We start from the raw sequence: 18248 nt of genomic DNA, 5'->3' as shown, positions 1-18248 counted from the left end.
TATTCATTCAAAAAACAGTTAAAATTCCAATTTCAATAAGAAATCGTTGTCACGGATTTTGCATCTTGAAGAAAAAAAAACATTCCATTTTTTCGGTAAAATTTTGAATGCATTTTTTTCTGGACAAATTTTTGACCGAATTTAGCTTAAATGCACATATAATACTCATTAAAAGTGATTTCATCTCGATTGATCAATAAATAAATAAAAATGTACCTCGATTTTTAATAACATTTTAAAAATCGACGTTTCTCGAGCAGAGAAGCACATTTTGAGCTTTATTCGCTATTTTCAAATACAATCGAAGAAACCATTATTTTTGTACTTTTTGCTTTAATTCAAGCAAATGTAACGATATTCATTCAAAAAACTGTTCAAATTCAATTTTCAATAAGAAATCGTTGTCACGGAAAAAAAACATGCGATTTTTTCGGTACAATTTTGAAGGCATTTTTTTCTGGACAAATTTTTGACCGAATTCAGCTTATTTACCTATACAATACTCATTAAAAGTGATTTCATCTCGATTGATCAATAAATAAAAATGTCCCTCGATTTTTTATAACATTTTCGAAATCGACGTTTCTCGACCAGAGAAGCACTTTTTGAGAATTTTTTCACTATTTTCAAATATAACCGCTGAAACCATAGTTTTTGTACTTTTTGCTTTAATTCAAGCAAATGTAACGATATTCATTCAAAAAACTGTTCAAATTCAATTTTCATTAAGAAATCGTTGTCATGGATTTTGTATCTTGAAGAAAAAAACATGCGATTTTTTCGGTACTTTTTTGAATGCAGTTTTTTTCTGGACAAATTTTTGACCGAATTTAGCTTATTTACATATAAAATACTCATTAAAAGTGATTATATCTCGATTGATCAATAAATAAAAATGAACCTCGATTTTTAATTACATTTTCAAAATCGACGTTTCTCGACCAGAGAAGCACTTTTTGAGAATTTTTTCACTATTTTCAAATATAACCGCTGAAACCATAGTTTTTGTACTTTTTGCTTTAATTCAAGCAAATGTAACGATATTCATTCAAAAAACAGTTAAAATTCCAATTTCAATAAGAAATCGTTGTCACGGATTTTGCATCTTGAAGAAAAAAAACATTCCATTTTTTCGGTAAAATTTTGAATTCATTTTTTTCTGGACAAATTTTTGACCGAATTTAGCTTAAATGCACATAAAATACTCATTAAAAGTGATTTCATCTCGATTGATCAATAAATAAAAATGTACCTCGATTTTTAATTACATTTTCAAAATCAACGTTTCTTGACCAGAGAAGCACTTTTTGAGAATTTTTTCACTATTTTCAAATATAACCGCTGAAACCATAGTTTTTGTATTTTTGCTTTAATTCAAGCAAATGTAACGAAATTCATTCAAAAAACTGTTCAAATTCAATTTTCAATAAGAAATCGTTGTCACGGATTTTGCATCTTGAAGAAAAAAAACATTCCATTTTTTCGGTGAAATTTTGAATGCATTTTTTTCTGGACAAATATTTGATCGAATTTAGCTTAAATACATATAAAATACTCATTTAAAGCGATTTCATCTCGATTGATCTATAAATAAAAATGTACCTCAATTTTTAATAGAATTTTCAAAATCGACGTTTCTCGACCAGAAAAGCACTTTTTGAGAATTTTTTCTCTATTTTCAAATATAACCGCTGAAACCATAGTTTTTGTATTTTTGCTTTAATTCAAGCAAATGTAACGATATTCATTCAAAAAACAGTTAAAATTCCAATTTCAATAAGAAATCGTTGTCACGGATTTTGCATCTTGAAGAAAAAAAACATTCCATTTTTTCGGTAAAATTTTGAATGCATTTTTTTCTGGACAAATTTTTGACCGAATTTAGCTTAAATGCATATAAAATACTCATTAAAAGTGATGTCATCTCGATTGATCAATAAATAAAAATGTACCTCGATTTTTAATAGAATTTTCAAAATCGACGTTTCTTGACCAGAGAAGCACATTTAGAGTTTTTTTTCACTATTTTCAAATATAACCGCTGAAACCATAGTTTTTGTACTTTTTGCTTTAATTCAAGCAAATATAACGATATTCATTCAAAAAACAGTCAAAATTCCAATTTCAATAAGAAATCGTTGTAACGGTTTTTGTATCTTGAAGGTAAAAAACATGCGATTTTTTCGGTACAATTTTAAGTGCATTTTTTTCTGGACAAATTTTTGACTGAATTTAGCTTAAATACATATAAAATACTCATTAAAAGCGATTTCATCTCGATTGATCAGTAAATAAAAATGTACCTCGATTTTTAATTACATTTTCAAAATCGACGTTTCTCGACCAGAGAAGCACTTTATGAGAATTTTTTCACTATTTTCAAATATAACCGCTGAAACCATAGTTTTTGTACTTTTTGCTTTAATTCAAGCAAATGTAACGATATTCATTCAAAAAACAGTTAAAATTCCAATTTCAATAAGAAATCGTTGTCACGGATTTTGAAGGTTAATTTGTCTCACTTAATTTAAATTCGAATTATAAACTAGCACTCTCGGCAACGGCCATATCACGCTGAAAACACCGGTTCATGTCCGATCACCGAAGTTAAGCAGCGTCGAGCGCAGTCAGTACTTGGGAACACTGGGTGCCGTTGGCTTTTTCCTTTTTGTTTCCTCTTTTAAATTCCACCAGATATGAAAAAAGCAAACATATCTTCATTTTGTTATTGTTTTATAAAGATTAAGGTTAATTAAATTCAAATTATTAACTAGCACTCTCAGCAACGGCCTTTTCACGCTGAATACACCGGTTCTCGTCCGATCACCGAAGTTAAGCAGCGTCGAGCGCAGTCAGTACTTGGGAACACTGCGTGCCGTCGGCTTTTTCCTTTTTGTTTCCTCTTTTAAATTACACCAGATATGAAAAAAGCAAACATATCTTCATTTTGTTATTGTTTTATAAAGATTTAGGTTAATTAAATTCAAATTATAAACTAGCACTCTCGGCAACGGCCATATCACGCTGAAAACACCGGTTCTCGTCCGATCACCGAAGTTAAGCAGCGTCGAGCGCAGTCAGTACTTGGGAACACTGCGTGCCGTCGGCTTTTTCCTTTTTGTTTCCTCTTTTAAATTCCACCAGATATGAAAAAAGCAAACATATCTTCATTTTGTTATTGTTTTATAAAGATTTAGGTTAATTAAATTCAAATTATTAACTAGCACTCTCGGCAACGGCCATATCATGCTGAATACACCGGTTCTCGTCCGATCACCGAAGTTTAACAGCGTCGAGCGCAGTCAGTGCTTGGGAGGGAGGCCACATAGGAACACTGCAAGCCGTTAGCTTTTTCTCTTTTTTTTGTCTTTTAAATTCCAATAGATATGAAAAAAGCAAACATATTTTCTTTTTGTTATTGTTTTAAAAAGATGAAGGTTAATTTGTCTCACTTACTTTAAATTCGAATTATTAACTAGCACTCTCGGCAACGGCCATATCACGCTGAAAACACCGGTTCTCGTCCGATCACCGAAGTTAAGCAGCGTCGAGCGCAGTCAGTACTTGGGAACACTTCGTGCCGTTGGCTTTTTCCTTTTTGTTTCCTCTTTTAAATTCCACCAGATATGAAAAAAGCAAACATATCTTCTTTTTGATATTGTTTTATAAAGATGAAGGTTAATTAAATTCAAATTATTAACTAGCACTTTCGGCAACGGCCATATCACGCTGAAAACACCGGTTCTCGTCCGATCACCGAAGTTAAGCAACGTCGAGCGCAGTCAGCAAAAAAGAGTTCTCAGAAGTATTTATAACGTGAATTGGTTATCACATACAAAAATATTATATGCAAAAAGTAAAACGTTAGACATATTTCAAATTATTAAGTATAATAATCTAATATTTATTCATAAAAATATTAATGGTGTACATAAACTATTTAGTACAACTTCCTCTAACATATTAACAAGAACAAACAATATTTTAGAATGCCACCAATGCAAAACCTCAAAAAAGCTTAACTCAATCTCTTATGCAGGAGTAAAACAATACAACCAAATTTATTTACTTATATGTGATACCAAATCCTTCAATTTAGTTAAAAAAAAACTTAAAATACATATACTTAATGGCAGTGTGTAGCCATCTTTGATCTATTTGTTTATTTATTTTTTATTTATATATTTAGTTATTCCTGATTTTAATTGTTTTATTTAAAGAAGAACCATAACTCGTTTATATTTTATATTAAACGAAGTAAAAAAGTCTTGTTTTCCAATAGATATTAAACTATATTCATGTACATGCAAAACTTTATTTTAATTTTAATTTATATTTTTTATGTTCATTCTCTTTTAATGTTCTTTATTTCATTTTGTTGTCCAATTGACGTTAATCTTAAAAAATTTAAGGAGGGCAATAAGTCGCTTGAAGACTTGGTCCCTCCCCATGACCTTTTGTACAAAACTATGACAAATAAACTTTGAAACTTTGAAACTTTGAACACTGCGTGCCGTTGGCTTTTTCAATTTTATTTCATCTTTTAAATTCCACCAGATGTGAAAAAAGCAAACATATCTTCTTTTTGATATTGTTTTATAAATATGAAGGTTAATTAAATTCAAATTATTAAATAGCACTCTCGGCAACGGCCATATCACGCTGAAAACACCGGTTCCCGTCCGATCACCGAAGTTGAGCAGCGTCGAGCGCAGTCAGTACTTGGGAGGGAGACCACTTAGGAACAATGCGTGCCGTTGGCTTTTTCACTTTTTTTCCTCTTTTAAATTCCAATAGATATGAAAAAAGCAAACATGTTATCTTTTTGTTATTGTTTTAACAAGATGAAGGTTAATTTGTCTCTCTTAATTTAAATTCGAATTATTTTCTAGCACTCTCGGTAACGGCCATATCACGCTGAAAACACCGGTTCTTGTCCGATCACCGAAGTTAAGCAGCGTCGAGCGCAGTCAGTACTTGGGAACACTGCGTGCCGTTGGCTTTTTCCTTTTTGTTTCCTCTTTTAAATTCCACCAGATATGAAAAAAGCAAACATATCTTCATTTTGTTATTGTTTTATAAAGATTTAGGTTAATTAAATTCAAATTATTAACTAGCACTCTCGGCAACGGCCATATCACGCTGAATACACCGGTTCCCGTCCGATCACCGAAGTTAAGCAGCGTCGAGCGCAGTCAGTGCTTGGGAGGGAGGCCACATAGGAACACTGCAAGCCGTTAGCTTTTTAATTTTTTTTTGTCTTTTAAATTCCAACAGATATGAAAAAAGCAAACATATTTTCTTTTTGTTATTGTTTTTAAAATGATGAAGATTAATTTGTCTCACTTAATTTAAATTCGAATTATTAACTAGCACTCTCGGCAACGGCCATATCACGCTGAAAACACCGGTTCTTGTCCGATCACCGAAGTTAAGCAGCGTCGAGCGCAGTCAGTACTTGGGAACACTGCGTGCCGTTGGCTTTTTCCTTTTTGTTTTCTCTTTTAATTTCCACCAGATATGCAAAAAGCAAACATATCTTCTTTTTGTTATTGTTTTATAAAGATGAAGGTTAATTAAATTCAAATTATTATCTAGCACTCTCGGCAACGGCCAAATCACGCTGAATACACTGGTTCTCTTCCGATCACCGAAGGTTAGCAGCGTTGAGCGCAGTCAGTATTTGGGAAGGAGGCCACTTAGGAACACTGCTTGCCGTTAGCTTTTTCACTTTTTTTTGTCTTTTAAATTCCAATAGATATGAAAAAAGCAAACATATTTTCTTTTTGTTATTGTTTTAAAAAGATGAAGGTTAATTTGTCTCACTTAATTTAAATTCGAATTATTAACTAGCACTCTCGGCAACGGCCAAATCACGCTGAATACACTGAATCTCGTCCGATCACCGAAGTTAAGCAGCGTCGAGCGCAGTCAGTGCTTGGGAGGGAGGCCACATAGGAACACTGCAAGCCGTTAGCTTTTTCACTTTTTTTTGTCTTTTAAATTCCAATAGATATGAAAAAAGCAAACATATTTTCTTTTTGTTATTGTTTTAAAAAGATGAAGGTTAATTTGTCTCACTTAATTTAAATTCGAATTATTAACTAGCACTCTCGGCAACGGCCATATCACGCTGAAAACACCGGTTCTTGTCCGATCACCGAAGTTAAGCAGCGTCGAGCGCAGTCAGTACTTGGGAACACTGGGTGCCGTTGGCTTTTTCCTTTTTGTTTCCTCTTTTAAATTCCACCAGATATGAAAAAAGCAAACATATCTTCATTTTGTTATTGTTTTATAAAGATTAAGGTTAATTAAATTCAAATTATTAACTAGCACTCTCGGCAACGGCCTTTTCACGCTGAATACACCGGTTCTCGTCCAATCACCGAAGTTAAGCAGCGTCGAGCGCAGTCAGTACTTGGGAACACTGCGTGCCGTTGGCTTTTTCCTTTTTGTTTCCACTTTTAAATTCCACCAGATATGAAAAAAGCAAACATATCTTCATTTTGTTATTGTTTTATAAAGATTTAGGTTAATTAAATTCAAATTATTAACTAGCACTCTCGGCAACGGCCATATCACGCTGAATACACCGAGTCTCGTCCGATCACCGAAGTTAAGCAGCGTCGAGCGCAGTCAGTGCTTGGGAGGGAGGCCACATAGGAACACTGCAAGCCGTTAGCTTTTTCACTTTTTTTTGTCATAATAGATATGAAAAAAGCAAACATACTTTCTTTTTGTTATTGTTTTAAAAAGATGAAGGTTAATTTGTCTCACTTAATTTAAATTCGAATTATTAACTAGCACTCTCGGCAACGGCCATATCACGCTGAATACACCGGTTCTCGTCCGATCACCGAAGTTAAGCAGCGTCGAGCGCAGTCAGTGCTTGGGAGGGAGGCCACATAGGAACACTGCAAGCCGTTAGCTTTATCACTTTTTTTGTCTTTTAAATTAAAATAGATATGAAAAAAGCAAACATATTTTCTTTTTGTTATTGTTTTAAATAGATGAAGGTTAATTTGTCTCACTTAATTTAAATTCTAATTATTAACTAGCACTCTCGGCAACGGCCATATCACGCTGAAAACACCGGTTCTTGTCCGATCACCGAAGTTAAGCAGCGTCGAGCGCAGTCAGTACTTGGGAACACTGCGTGCCGTTGGCTTTTTCCTTTTTGTTTCCTCTTTTAAATTCCACCAGATATGAAAAAAGCAAACATATCTTCATTTTTTTATTGTTTTATAAAGATTTAGGTTAATTAAATTCAAATTATTAACTAGCACTCTCGGCAACGGCCATATCACGCTGAATACACCGGTTCCCGTCCGATCACCGAAGTTAAGCAGCGTCGAGCGCAGTCAGTGCTTGGGAGGGAGGCCACATAGGAACACTGCAAGCCGTTAGCTTTTTCACTTTTTTTGTCTTTTAAATTCCAACAGATATGAAAAAAGCAAACATATTTTCTTTTTGTTATTGTTTTTAAAATGATGAAGATTAATTTGTCTCACTTAATTTAAATTCGAATTATTAACTAGCACTCTCGGCAACGGCCATATCACGCTGAAAACACCGGTTCTTGTCCGATCACCGAAGTTAAGCAGCGTCGAGCGCAGTCAGTACTTGGGAACACTGGGTGCCGTTGGCTTTTTCCTTTTTGTTTCCTCTTTTAAATTCCACCAGATATGAAAAAAGCAAACATATCTTCATTTTGTTATTGTTTTATAAAGATTAAGGTTAATTAAATTCAAATTATTAACTAGCACTCTCGGCAACGGCCTTTTCACGCTGAATACACCGGTTCTCGTCCAATCACCGAAGTTAAGCAGCGTCGAGCGCAGTCAGTACTTGGGAACACTGCGTGCCGTTGGCTTTTTCCTTTTTGTTTTCTCTTTTAATTTCCACCAGATATGCAAAAAGCAAACATATCTTCTTTTTGTTATTGTTTTATAAAGATGAAGGTTAATTAAATTCAAATTATTATCTAGCACTCTCGGCAACGGCCAAATCACGCTGAATACACTGGTTCTCTTCCGATCACCGAAGGTTAGCAGCGTTGAGCGCAGTCAGTATTTGGGAAGGAGGCCACTTAGGAACACTGCTTGCCGTTAGCTTTTTCACTTTTTTTTTGTCTTTTAAATTCCAATAGATATGAAAAAAGCAAACATATTTTCTTTTTGTTATTGTTTTAAAAAGATGAAGGTTAATTTGTCTCACTTAATTTAAATTCGAATTATTAACTAGCACTCTCGGCAACGGCCAAATCACGCTGAATACACTGAATCTCGTCCGATCACCGAAGTTAAGCAGCGTCGAGCGCAGTCAGTGCTTGGGAGGGAGGCCACATAGGAACACTGCAAGCCGTTAGCTTTTTCACTTTTTTTTGTCTTTTAAATTCCAATAGATATGAAAAAAGCAAACATATTTTCTTTTTGTTATTGTTTTAAAAAGATGAAGGTTAATTTGTCTCACTTACTTTAAATTCGAATTATTAACTAGCACTCTCGGCAACGGCCATATCACGCTGAAAACACCGGTTCTCGTCCGATCACCGAAGTTAAGCAGCGTCGAGCGCAGTCAGTACTTGGGAACACACTGCCATTAAGTATATGTATTTTAAGTTTTTTTTTAACTAAATTGAAGGATTTGGTATCACATATAAGTAAATAAATTTGGTTGTATTGTTTTACTCCTGCATAAAAGATTGAGTTAAGCTTTTTTGAGGTTTTGCATTGGTGGCATTCTAAAATATTGTTTGTTCTTGTTAATATGTTAGAGGAAGTTGTACTAAATAGTTTATGTACACCATTAATATTTTTACGAATAAATATTAGATTATTATACTTAATAATTTGAAATATGTCTAACGTTTTACTTTTTGCATATAATATTTTTGTATGTGATAACCAATTCACGTTATAAATACTTCTGAGAACTCTTTTTTGCTGACTGCGCTCGACGTTGCTTAACTTCGGTGATCGGACGAGAACCGGTGTTTTCAGCGTGATATGGCCGTTGCCGAAAGTGCTAGTTAATAATTTGAATTTAATTAACCTTCATCTTTATAAAACAATATCAAAAAGAAGATATGTTTGCTTTTTTCATATCTGGTGGAATTAAAAAGAGGAAACAAAAAGGAAAAAGCCAACGGCACGAAGTGTTCCCAAGTACTGACTGCGCTCGACGCTGCTTAACTTCGGTGATCGGACGAGAACCGGTGTTTTCAGCGTGATATGGCCGTTGCCGAGAGTGCTAGTTAATAATTCGAATTTAAAGTAAGTGAGACAAATTAACCTTCATCTTTTTAAAACAATAACAAAAAGAAAATATGTTTGCTTTTTTCATATCTATTGGAATTTAAAAGACAAAAAAAAGTGAAAAAGCTAACGGCTTGCAGTGTTCCTATGTGGCCTCCCTCCCAAGCACTGACTGCGCTCGACGCTGCTTAACTTCGGTGATCGGACGAGATTCAGTGTATTCAGCGTGATTTGGCCGTTGCCGAGAGTGCTAGTTAATAATTTGAATTTAATTAACCTAAATCTTTATAAAACAATAACAAAATGAAGATATGTTTGCTTTTTTCATATCTGGTGGAATTTAAAAGAGGAAACAAAAAGGAAAAAGCCAACGGCACGCAGTGTTCCCAAGTACTGACTGCGCTCGACGCTGCTTAACTTCGGTGATCGGACAAGAACCGGTGTTTTCAGCGTGATATGGCCGTTGCCGAGAGTGCTAGTTAATAATTCGAATTTAAATTAAGTGAGACAAATTAACCTTCATCTATTTAAAACAATAACAAAAAGAAAATATGTTTGCTTTTTTCATATCTATTTTAATTTAAAAGACAAAAAAAGTGATAAAGCTAACGGCTTGCAGTGTTCCTATGTGGCCTCCCTCCCAAGCACTGACTGCGCTCGACGCTGCTTAACTTCGGTGATCGGACGAGAACCGGTGTATTCAGCGTGATATGGCCGTTGCCGAGAGTGCTAGTTAATAATTCGAATTTAAATTAAGTGAGACAAATTAACCTTCATCTTTTTAAAACAATAACAAAAAGAAAGTATGTTTGCTTTTTTCATATCTATTATGACAAAAAAAAGTGAAAAAGCTAACGGCTTGCAGTGTTCCTATGTGGCCTCCCTCCCAAGCACTGACTGCGCTCGACGCTGCTTAACTTCGGTGATCGGACGAGACTCGGTGTATTCAGCGTGATATGGCCGTTGCCGAGAGTGCTAGTTAATAATTTGAATTTAATTAACCTAAATCTTTATAAAACAATAACAAAATGAAGATATGTTTGCTTTTTTCATATCTGGTGGAATTTAAAAGAGGAAACAAAAAGGAAAAAGCCGACGGCACGCAGTGTTCCCAAGTACTGACTGCGCTCGACGCTGCTTAACTTCGGTGATCGGACGAGAACCGGTGTATTCAGCGTGAAAAGGCCGTTGCTGAGAGTGCTAGTTAATAATTTGAATTTAATTAACCTTAATCTTTATAAAACAATAACAAAATGAAGGTATGTTTGCTTTTTTCATATCTGGTGGAATTTAAAAGAGGAAACAAAAAGGAAAAAGCCTACGGCACCCAGTGTTCCCAAGTACTGACAGCGCTCGACGCTGCTTAACTTCGGTGATCGGACAAGAACCGGTGTTTTCAGCGTGATATGGCCGTTACCGAGAGTGCTAGAAAATAATTCGAATTTAAATTAAGAGAGACAAATTAACCTTCATCTTGTTAAAACAATAACAAAAAGATAACATGTTTGCTTTTTTCATATCTATTGGAATTTAAAAGAGGAAAAAAAGTGAAAAAGCCAACGGCACGCATTGTTCCTAAGTGGTCTCCCTCCCAAGTACTGACTGCGCTCGACGCTGCTCAACTTCGGTGATCGGACGGGAACCGGTGTTTTCAGCGTGATATGGCCGTTGCCGAGAGTGCTATTTAATAATTTGAATTTAATTAACCTTCATCTTTATAAAACAATATCAAAAAGAAGATATGTTTGCTTTTTTCACATCTGGTGGAATTTAAAAGATGAAATAAAATTGAAAAAGCCAACGGCACGCAGTGTTCAAAGTTTCAAAGTTTCAAAGTTTATTTGTCATAGTTTTGTACAAAAGGTCATGGGGAGGGACCAAGTCTTCAAGCGACTTATTGCCCTCCTTAAATTTTTTAAGATTAACGTCAATTGGACAACAAAATGAAATAAAGAACATTAAAAGAGAATGAACATATAAAATATAAATTAAAATTAAAATAAAGTTTTGCATGTACATGAATATAGTTTAATATCTATTGGAAAACAAGACTTTTTTACTTCGTTTAATATAAAATATAAACGAGTTATGGTTCTTCTTTAAATAAAACAATTAAAATCAGGAATAACTAAATATATAAATAAAAAATAAATAAACAAATAGATCAAAGATGGCTACACACTGCCATTAAGTATATGTATTTTAAGTTTTTTTTTAACTAAATTGAAGGATTTGGTATCACATATAAGTAAATAAATTTGGTTGTATTGTTTTACTCCTGCATAAAAGATTGAGTTAAGCTTTTTTGAGGTTTTGCATTGGTGGCATTCTAAAATATTGTTTGTTCTTGTTAATATGTTAGAGGAAGTTGTACTAAATAGTTTATGTACACCATTAATATTTTTACGAATAAATATTAGATTATTATACTTAATAATTTGAAATATGTCTAACGTTTTACTTTTTGCATATAATATTTTTGTATGTGATAACCAATTCACGTTATAAATACTTCTGAGAACTCTTTTTTGCTGACTGCGCTCGACGTTGCTTAACTTCGGTGATCGGACGAGAACCGGTGTTTTCAGCGTGATATGGCCGTTGCCGAAAGTGCTAGTTAATAATTTGAATTTAATTAACCTTCATCTTTATAAAACAATATCAAAAAGAAGATATGTTTGCTTTTTTCATATCTGGTGGAATTAAAAAGAGGAAACAAAAAGGAAAAAGCCAACGGCACGAAGTGTTCCCAAGTACTGACTGCGCTCGACGCTGCTTAACTTCGGTGATCGGACGAGAACCGGTGTTTTCAGCGTGATATGGCCGTTGCCGAGAGTGCTAGTTAATAATTCGAATTTAAAGTAAGTGAGACAAATTAACCTTCATCTTTTTAAAACAATAACAAAAAGAAAATATGTTTGCTTTTTTCATATCTATTGGAATTTAAAAGTCAAAAAAAAGTGAAAAAGCTAACGGCTTGCAGTGTTCCTATGTGGCCTCCCTCCCAAGCACTGACTGCGCTCGACGCTGCTTAACTTCGGTGATCGGACGAGATTCAGTGTATTCAGCGTGATTTGGCCGTTGCCGAGAGTGCTAGTTAATAATTCGAATTTAAATTAAGTGAGACAAATTAACCTTCATCTTTTTAAAACAATAACAAAAAGAAAATATGTTTGCTTTTTTCATATCTATTGGAATTTAAAAGACAAAAAAAAAGTGAAAAAGCTAACGGCAAGCAGTGTTCCTAAGTGGCCTCCTTCCCAAATACTGACTGCGCTCAACGCTGCTAACCTTCGGTGATCGGAAGAGAACCAGTGTATTCAGCGTGATTTGGCCGTTGCCGAGAGTGCTAGATAATAATTTGAATTTAATTAACCTTCATCTTTATAAAACAATAACAAAAAGAAGATATGTTTGCTTTTTGCATATCTGGTGGAAATTAAAAGAGAAAACAAAAAGGAAAAAGCCAACGGCACGCAGTGTTCCCAAGTACTGACTGCGCTCGACGCTGCTTAACTTCGGTGATTGGACGAGAACCGGTGTATTCAGCGTGAAAAGGCCGTTGCCGAGAGTGCTAGTTAATAATTTGAATTTAATTAACCTTAATCTTTATAAAACAATAACAAAATGAAGATATGTTTGCTTTTTTCATATCTGGTGGAATTTAAAAGAGGAAACAAAAAGGAAAAAGCCAACGGCACCCAGTGTTCCCAAGTACTGACTGCGCTCGACGCTGCTTAACTTCGGTGATCGGACAAGAACCGGTGTTTTCAGCGTGATATGGCCGTTGCCGAGAGTGCTAGTTAATAATTCGAATTTAAATTAAGTGAGACAAATTAATCTTCATCATTTTAAAAACAATAACAAAAAGAAAATATGTTTGCTTTTTTCATATCTGTTGGAATTTAAAAGACAAAAAAAAGTGAAAAAGCTAACGGCTTGCAGTGTTCCTATGTGGCCTCCCTCCCAAGCACTGACTGCGCTCGACGCTGCTTAACTTCGGTGATCGGACGGGAACCGTTGTATTCAGCGTGATATGGCCGTTGCCGAGAGTGCTAGTTAATAATTTGAATTTAATTAACCTAAATCTTTATAAAACAATAACAAAATGAAGATATGTTTGCTTTTTTCATATCTGGTGGAATTTAAAAGAGGAAACAAAAAGGAAAAAGCCAACGGCACGCAGTGTTCCCAAGTACTGACTGCGCTCGACGCTGCTTAACTTCGGTGATCGGACAAGAACCGGTGTTTTCAGCGTGATATGGCCGTTGCCGAGAGTGCTAGTTAATAATTCGAATTTAAATTAAGTGAGACAAATTAACCTTCATCTATTTAAAACAATAACAAAAAGAAAATATGTTTGCTTTTTTCATATCTATTTTAATTTAAAAGACAAAAAAAGTGATAAAGCTAACGGCTTGCAGTGTTCCTATGTGGCCTCCCTCCCAAGCACTGACTGCGCTCGACGCTGCTTAACTTCGGTGATCGGACGAGAACCGGTGTATTCAGCGTGATATGGCCGTTGCCGAGAGTGCTAGTTAATAATTCGAATTTAAATTAAGTGAGACAAATTAACCTTCATCTTTTTAAAACAATAACAAAAAGAAAGTATGTTTGCTTTTTTCATATCTATTATGACAAAAAAAAGTGAAAAAGCTAACGGCTTGCAGTGTTCCTATGTGGCCTCCCTCCCAAGCACTGACTGCGCTCGACGCTGCTTAACTTCGGTGATCGGACGAGACTCGGTGTATTCAGCGTGATATGGCCGTTGCCGAGAGTGCTAGTTAATAATTTGAATTTAATTAACCTAAATCTTTATAAAACAATAACAAAATGAAGATATGTTTGCTTTTTTCATATCTGGTGGAATTTAAAAGAGGAAACAAAAAGGAAAAAGCCGACGGCACGCAGTGTTCCCAAGTACTGACTGCGCTCGACGCTGCTTAACTTCGGTGATCGGACGAGAACCGGTGTATTCAGCGTGAAAAGGCCGTTGCTGAGAGTGCTAGTTAATAATTTGAATTTAATTAACCTTAATCTTTATAAAACAATAACAAAATGAAGGTATGTTTGCTTTTTTCATATCTGGTGGAATTTAAAAGAGGAAACAAAAAGGAAAAAGCCTACGGCACCCAGTGTTCCCAAGTACTGACAGCGCTCGACGCTGCTTAACTTCGGTGATCGGACAAGAACCGGTGTTTTCAGCGTGATATGGCCGTTACCGAGAGTGCTAGAAAATAATTCGAATTTAAATTAAGAGAGACAAATTAACCTTCATCTTGTTAAAACAATAACAAAAAGATAACATGTTTGCTTTTTTCATATCTATTGGAATTTAAAAGAGGAAAAAAAGTGAAAAAGCCAACGGAACGCATTGTTCCTAAGTGGTCTCCCTCCCAAGTACTGACTGCGCTCGACGCTGCTCAACTTCGGTGATCGGACGGGAACCGGTGTTTTCAGCGTGATATGGCCGTTGCCGAGAGTGCTATTTAATAATTTGAATTTAATTAACCTTCATCTTTATAAAACAATATCAAAAAGAAGATATGTTTGCTTTTTTCACATCTGGTGGAATTTAAAAGATGAAATAAAATTGAAAAAGCCAACGGCACGCAGTGTTCAAAGTTTCAAAGTTTCAAAGTTTATTTGTCATAGTTTTGTACAAAAGGTCATGGGGAGGGACCAAGTCTTCAAGCGACTTATTGCCCTCCTTAAATTTTTTAAGATTAACGTCAATTGGACAACAAAATGAAATAAAGAACATTAAAAGAGAATGAACATAAAAAATATAAATTAAAATTAAAATAAAGTTTTGCATGTACATGAATATAGTTTAATATCTATTGGAAAACAAGACTTTTTTACTTCGTTTAATATAAAATATAAACGAGTTATGGTTCTTCTTTAAATAAAACAATTAAAATCAGGAATAACTAAATATATAAATAAAAAATAAATAAACAAATAGATCAAAGATGGCTACACACTGCCATTAAGTATATGTATTTTAAGTTTTTTTTTAACTAAATTGAAGGATTTGGTATCACATATAAGTAAATAAATTTGGTTGTATTGTTTTACTCCTGCATAAGAGATTGAGTTAAGCTTTTTTGAGGTTTTGCATTGGTGGCATTCTAAAATATTGTTTGTTCTTGTTAATATGTTAGAGGAAGTTGTACTAAATAGTTTATGTACACCATTAATATTTTTATGAATAAATATTAGATTATTATACTTAATAATTTGAAATATGTCTAACGTTTTACTTTTTGCATATAATATTTTTGTATGTGATAACCAATTCACGTTATAAATACTTCTGAGAACTCTTTTTTGCTGACTGCGCTCGACGTTGCTTAACTTCGGTGATCGGACGAGAACCGGTGTTTTCAGCGTGATATGGCCGTTGCCGAAAGTGCTAGTTAATAATTTGAATTTAATTAACCTTCATCTTTATAAAACAATATCAAAAAGAAGATATGTTTGCTTTTTTCATATCTGGTGGAATTTAAAAGAGGAAACAAAAAGGAAAAAGCCAACGGCACGAAGTGTTCCCAAGTACTGACTGCGCTCGACGCTGCTTAACTTCGGTGATCGGACGAGAACCGGTGTTTTCAGCGTGATATGGCCGTTGCCGAGAGTGCTAGTTAATAATTCGAATTTAAAGTAAGTGAGACAAATTAACCTTCATCTTTTTAAAACAATAACAAAAAGAAAATATGTTTGCTTTTTTCATATCTATTGGAATTTAAAAGACAAAAAAAAGAGAAAAAGCTAACGGCTTGCAGTGTTCCTATGTGGCCTCCCTCCCAAGCACTGACTGCGCTCGACGCTGTTAAACTTCGGTGATCGGACGAGAACCGGTGTATTCAGCATGATATGGCCGTTGCCGAGAGTGCTAGTTAATAATTTGAATTTAATTAACCTAAATCTTTATAAAACAATAACAAAATGAAGATATGTTTGCTTTTTTCATATCTGGTGGAATTTAAAAGAGGAAACAAAAAGGAAAAAGCCGACGGCACGCAGTGTTCCCAAGTACTGACTGCGCTCGACGCTGCTTAACTTCGGTGATCGGACGAGAACCGGTGTTTTCAGCGTGATATGGCCGTTGCCGAGAGTGCTAGTTAATAATTTGAATTTAATTAACCTAAATCTTTATAAAACAATAACAAAATGAAGATATGTTTGCTTTTTTCATATCTGGTGTAATTTAAAAGAGGAAACAAAAAGGAAAAAGCCGACGGCACGCAGTGTTCCCAAGTACTGACTGCGCTCGACGCTGCTTAACTTCGGTGATCGGACGAGAACCGGTGTATTCAGCGTGAAAAGGCCGTTGCTGAGAGTGCTAGTTAATAATTTGAATTTAATTAACCTTAATCTTTATAAAACAATAACAAAATGAAGATATGTTTGCTTTTTTCATATCTGGTGGAATTTAAAAGAGGAAACAAAAAGGAAAAAGCCAACGGCACCCAGTGTTCCCAAGTACTGACTGCGCTCGACGCTGCTTAACTTCGGTGATCGGACATGAACCGGTGTTTTCAGCGTGATATGGCCGTTGCCGAGAGTGCTAGTTTATAATTCGAATTTAAATTAAGTGAGACAAATTAACCTTCATCTATTTAAAACAATAACAAAAAGAAAATATGTTTGCTTTTTTCATATCTATTGGAATTTAAAAGACAAAAAAAAGTGAAAAAGCTAACGGCTTGCAGTGTTCCTATGTGGCCTCTATTCCAAGCACTGACTGCGCTCGACGTTGCTTAACTTCGGTGATCGGACGAGAACCGGTGTTTTCAGCGTGATATGGCCGTTGCCGAAAGTGCTAGTTAATAATTTGAATTTAATTAACCTTCATCTTTATAAAACAATATCAAAAAGAAGATATGTTTGCTTTTTTCATATCTGGTGGAATTTAAAAGAGGAAACAAAAAGGAAAAAGCCAACGGCACGAAGTGTTCCCAAGTACTGACTGCGCTCGACGCTGCTTAACTTCGGTGATCGGACGAGAACCGGTGTTTTCAGCGTGATATGGCCGTTGCCGAAAGTGCTAGTTAATAATTTGAATTTAATTAACCTTCATCTTTATAAAACAATATCAAAAAGAAGATATGTTTGCTTTTTTCATATCTGGTGGAATTTAAAAGAGGAAACAAAAAGGAAAAAGCCAACGGCACGAAGTGTTCCCAAGTACTGACTGCGCTCGACGCTGCTTAACTTCGGTGATCGGACGAGAACCGGTGTTTTCAGCGTGATATGGCCGTTGCCGAGAGTGCTAGTTAATAATTCGAATTTAAAGTAAGTGAGACAAATTAACCTTCATCTTTTTAAAACAATAACAAAAAGAAAATATGTTTGCTTTTTTCATATCTATTGGAATTTAAAAGACAAAAAAAAGAGAAAAAGTTAACGGCTTGCAGTGTTCCTATGTGGCCTCCCTCCCAAGCACTGACTGCGCTCGACGCTGTTTAACTTCGGTGATCGGACGAGAACCGGTGTATTCAGCATGAAATGGCCGTTGCCGAGAGTGCTAGTTAATAATTTGAATTTAATTAACCTAAATCTTTATAAAACAATAACAAAATGAAGATATGTTTGCTTTTTTCATATCTGGTGGAATTTAAAAGAGGAAACAAAAAGGAAAAAGCCGACGGCACGCAGTGTTCCCAAGTACTGACTGCGCTCGACGCTGCTTAACTTCGGTGATCGGACGAGAACCGGTGTTTTCAGCGTGAAAAGGCCGTTGCTGAGAGTGCTAGTTAATAATTTGAATTTAATTAACCTAAATCTTTATAAAACAATAACAAAATGAAGATATGTTTGCTTTTTTCATATCTGGTGGAATTTAAAAGAGGAAACAAAAAGGAAAAAGCCGACGGCACGCAGTGTTCCCAAGTACTGACTGCGCTCGACGCTGCTTAACTTCGGTGATCGGACGAGAACCGGTGTTTTCAGCGTGATATGGCCGTTGCCGAGAGTGCTAGTTAA

At 35.0% G+C, this 18248-nt stretch overlaps 31 pseudogenes; 13 read left to right on the top strand and 18 right to left on the bottom strand.

Annotated features, from left to right (window-relative positions):
- Positions 1–2556: 2556 nt before the first annotated feature.
- Positions 2557–2659, top strand: LOC149590351 (5S ribosomal RNA; annotated as a pseudogene).
- A 347-nt stretch (positions 2660–3006) lies between these two features.
- LOC149590350 (5S ribosomal RNA) lies at positions 3007–3109 on the top strand (annotated as a pseudogene).
- Positions 3110–3231: 122 nt separating this feature from the next.
- On the top strand, positions 3232–3350 carry LOC149590349 (5S ribosomal RNA; annotated as a pseudogene).
- Positions 3351–3486: 136 nt separating this feature from the next.
- On the top strand, positions 3487–3589 carry LOC149590348 (5S ribosomal RNA; annotated as a pseudogene).
- A 1055-nt stretch (positions 3590–4644) lies between these two features.
- LOC149590347 (5S ribosomal RNA) lies at positions 4645–4763 on the top strand (annotated as a pseudogene).
- Positions 4764–4899: 136 nt separating this feature from the next.
- LOC149590346 (5S ribosomal RNA) lies at positions 4900–5002 on the top strand (annotated as a pseudogene).
- Positions 5003–5124: 122 nt separating this feature from the next.
- On the top strand, positions 5125–5243 carry LOC149590345 (5S ribosomal RNA; annotated as a pseudogene).
- Positions 5244–5380: 137 nt separating this feature from the next.
- On the top strand, positions 5381–5483 carry LOC149590344 (5S ribosomal RNA; annotated as a pseudogene).
- A 632-nt stretch (positions 5484–6115) lies between these two features.
- On the top strand, positions 6116–6218 carry LOC149590343 (5S ribosomal RNA; annotated as a pseudogene).
- A 593-nt stretch (positions 6219–6811) lies between these two features.
- LOC149590342 (5S ribosomal RNA) lies at positions 6812–6930 on the top strand (annotated as a pseudogene).
- A 135-nt stretch (positions 6931–7065) lies between these two features.
- On the top strand, positions 7066–7168 carry LOC149590341 (5S ribosomal RNA; annotated as a pseudogene).
- A 122-nt stretch (positions 7169–7290) lies between these two features.
- LOC149590340 (5S ribosomal RNA) lies at positions 7291–7409 on the top strand (annotated as a pseudogene).
- A 136-nt stretch (positions 7410–7545) lies between these two features.
- On the top strand, positions 7546–7648 carry LOC149590339 (5S ribosomal RNA; annotated as a pseudogene).
- A 1494-nt stretch (positions 7649–9142) lies between these two features.
- On the bottom strand, positions 9143–9245 carry LOC149590338 (5S ribosomal RNA; annotated as a pseudogene).
- A 377-nt stretch (positions 9246–9622) lies between these two features.
- LOC149590337 (5S ribosomal RNA) lies at positions 9623–9725 on the bottom strand (annotated as a pseudogene).
- Positions 9726–9860: 135 nt separating this feature from the next.
- LOC149590336 (5S ribosomal RNA) lies at positions 9861–9979 on the bottom strand (annotated as a pseudogene).
- An 832-nt stretch (positions 9980–10811) lies between these two features.
- On the bottom strand, positions 10812–10930 carry LOC149590335 (5S ribosomal RNA; annotated as a pseudogene).
- A 1055-nt stretch (positions 10931–11985) lies between these two features.
- LOC149590334 (5S ribosomal RNA) lies at positions 11986–12088 on the bottom strand (annotated as a pseudogene).
- An 858-nt stretch (positions 12089–12946) lies between these two features.
- LOC149590333 (5S ribosomal RNA) lies at positions 12947–13049 on the bottom strand (annotated as a pseudogene).
- Positions 13050–13186: 137 nt separating this feature from the next.
- On the bottom strand, positions 13187–13305 carry LOC149590332 (5S ribosomal RNA; annotated as a pseudogene).
- A 122-nt stretch (positions 13306–13427) lies between these two features.
- LOC149590331 (5S ribosomal RNA) lies at positions 13428–13530 on the bottom strand (annotated as a pseudogene).
- A 135-nt stretch (positions 13531–13665) lies between these two features.
- LOC149590330 (5S ribosomal RNA) lies at positions 13666–13784 on the bottom strand (annotated as a pseudogene).
- An 832-nt stretch (positions 13785–14616) lies between these two features.
- Positions 14617–14735, bottom strand: LOC149590329 (5S ribosomal RNA; annotated as a pseudogene).
- Positions 14736–15790: 1055 nt separating this feature from the next.
- Positions 15791–15893, bottom strand: LOC149590328 (5S ribosomal RNA; annotated as a pseudogene).
- Positions 15894–16029: 136 nt separating this feature from the next.
- LOC149590327 (5S ribosomal RNA) lies at positions 16030–16148 on the bottom strand (annotated as a pseudogene).
- A 122-nt stretch (positions 16149–16270) lies between these two features.
- On the bottom strand, positions 16271–16373 carry LOC149590326 (5S ribosomal RNA; annotated as a pseudogene).
- A 347-nt stretch (positions 16374–16720) lies between these two features.
- LOC149590325 (5S ribosomal RNA) lies at positions 16721–16823 on the bottom strand (annotated as a pseudogene).
- Positions 16824–17200: 377 nt separating this feature from the next.
- On the bottom strand, positions 17201–17303 carry LOC149590324 (5S ribosomal RNA; annotated as a pseudogene).
- Positions 17304–17425: 122 nt separating this feature from the next.
- On the bottom strand, positions 17426–17528 carry LOC149590323 (5S ribosomal RNA; annotated as a pseudogene).
- A 136-nt stretch (positions 17529–17664) lies between these two features.
- Positions 17665–17783, bottom strand: LOC149590322 (5S ribosomal RNA; annotated as a pseudogene).
- Positions 17784–18130: 347 nt separating this feature from the next.
- On the bottom strand, positions 18131–18233 carry LOC149590321 (5S ribosomal RNA; annotated as a pseudogene).
- Positions 18234–18248: the final 15 nt, after the last annotated feature.

The sequence above is a fragment of the Phalangium opilio genome, unplaced genomic scaffold, assembly GCF_054372755.1.
Source record: "Phalangium opilio isolate 3A_F unplaced genomic scaffold, DU_Popi_V2 ptg000505l_1, whole genome shotgun sequence".
NCBI lineage: Eukaryota > Metazoa > Arthropoda > Arachnida > Opiliones > Phalangiidae > Phalangium > Phalangium opilio.
Note: the sequence above shows the minus strand (reverse complement) of the source record. Positions and strands in the feature narration are given on the sequence as shown.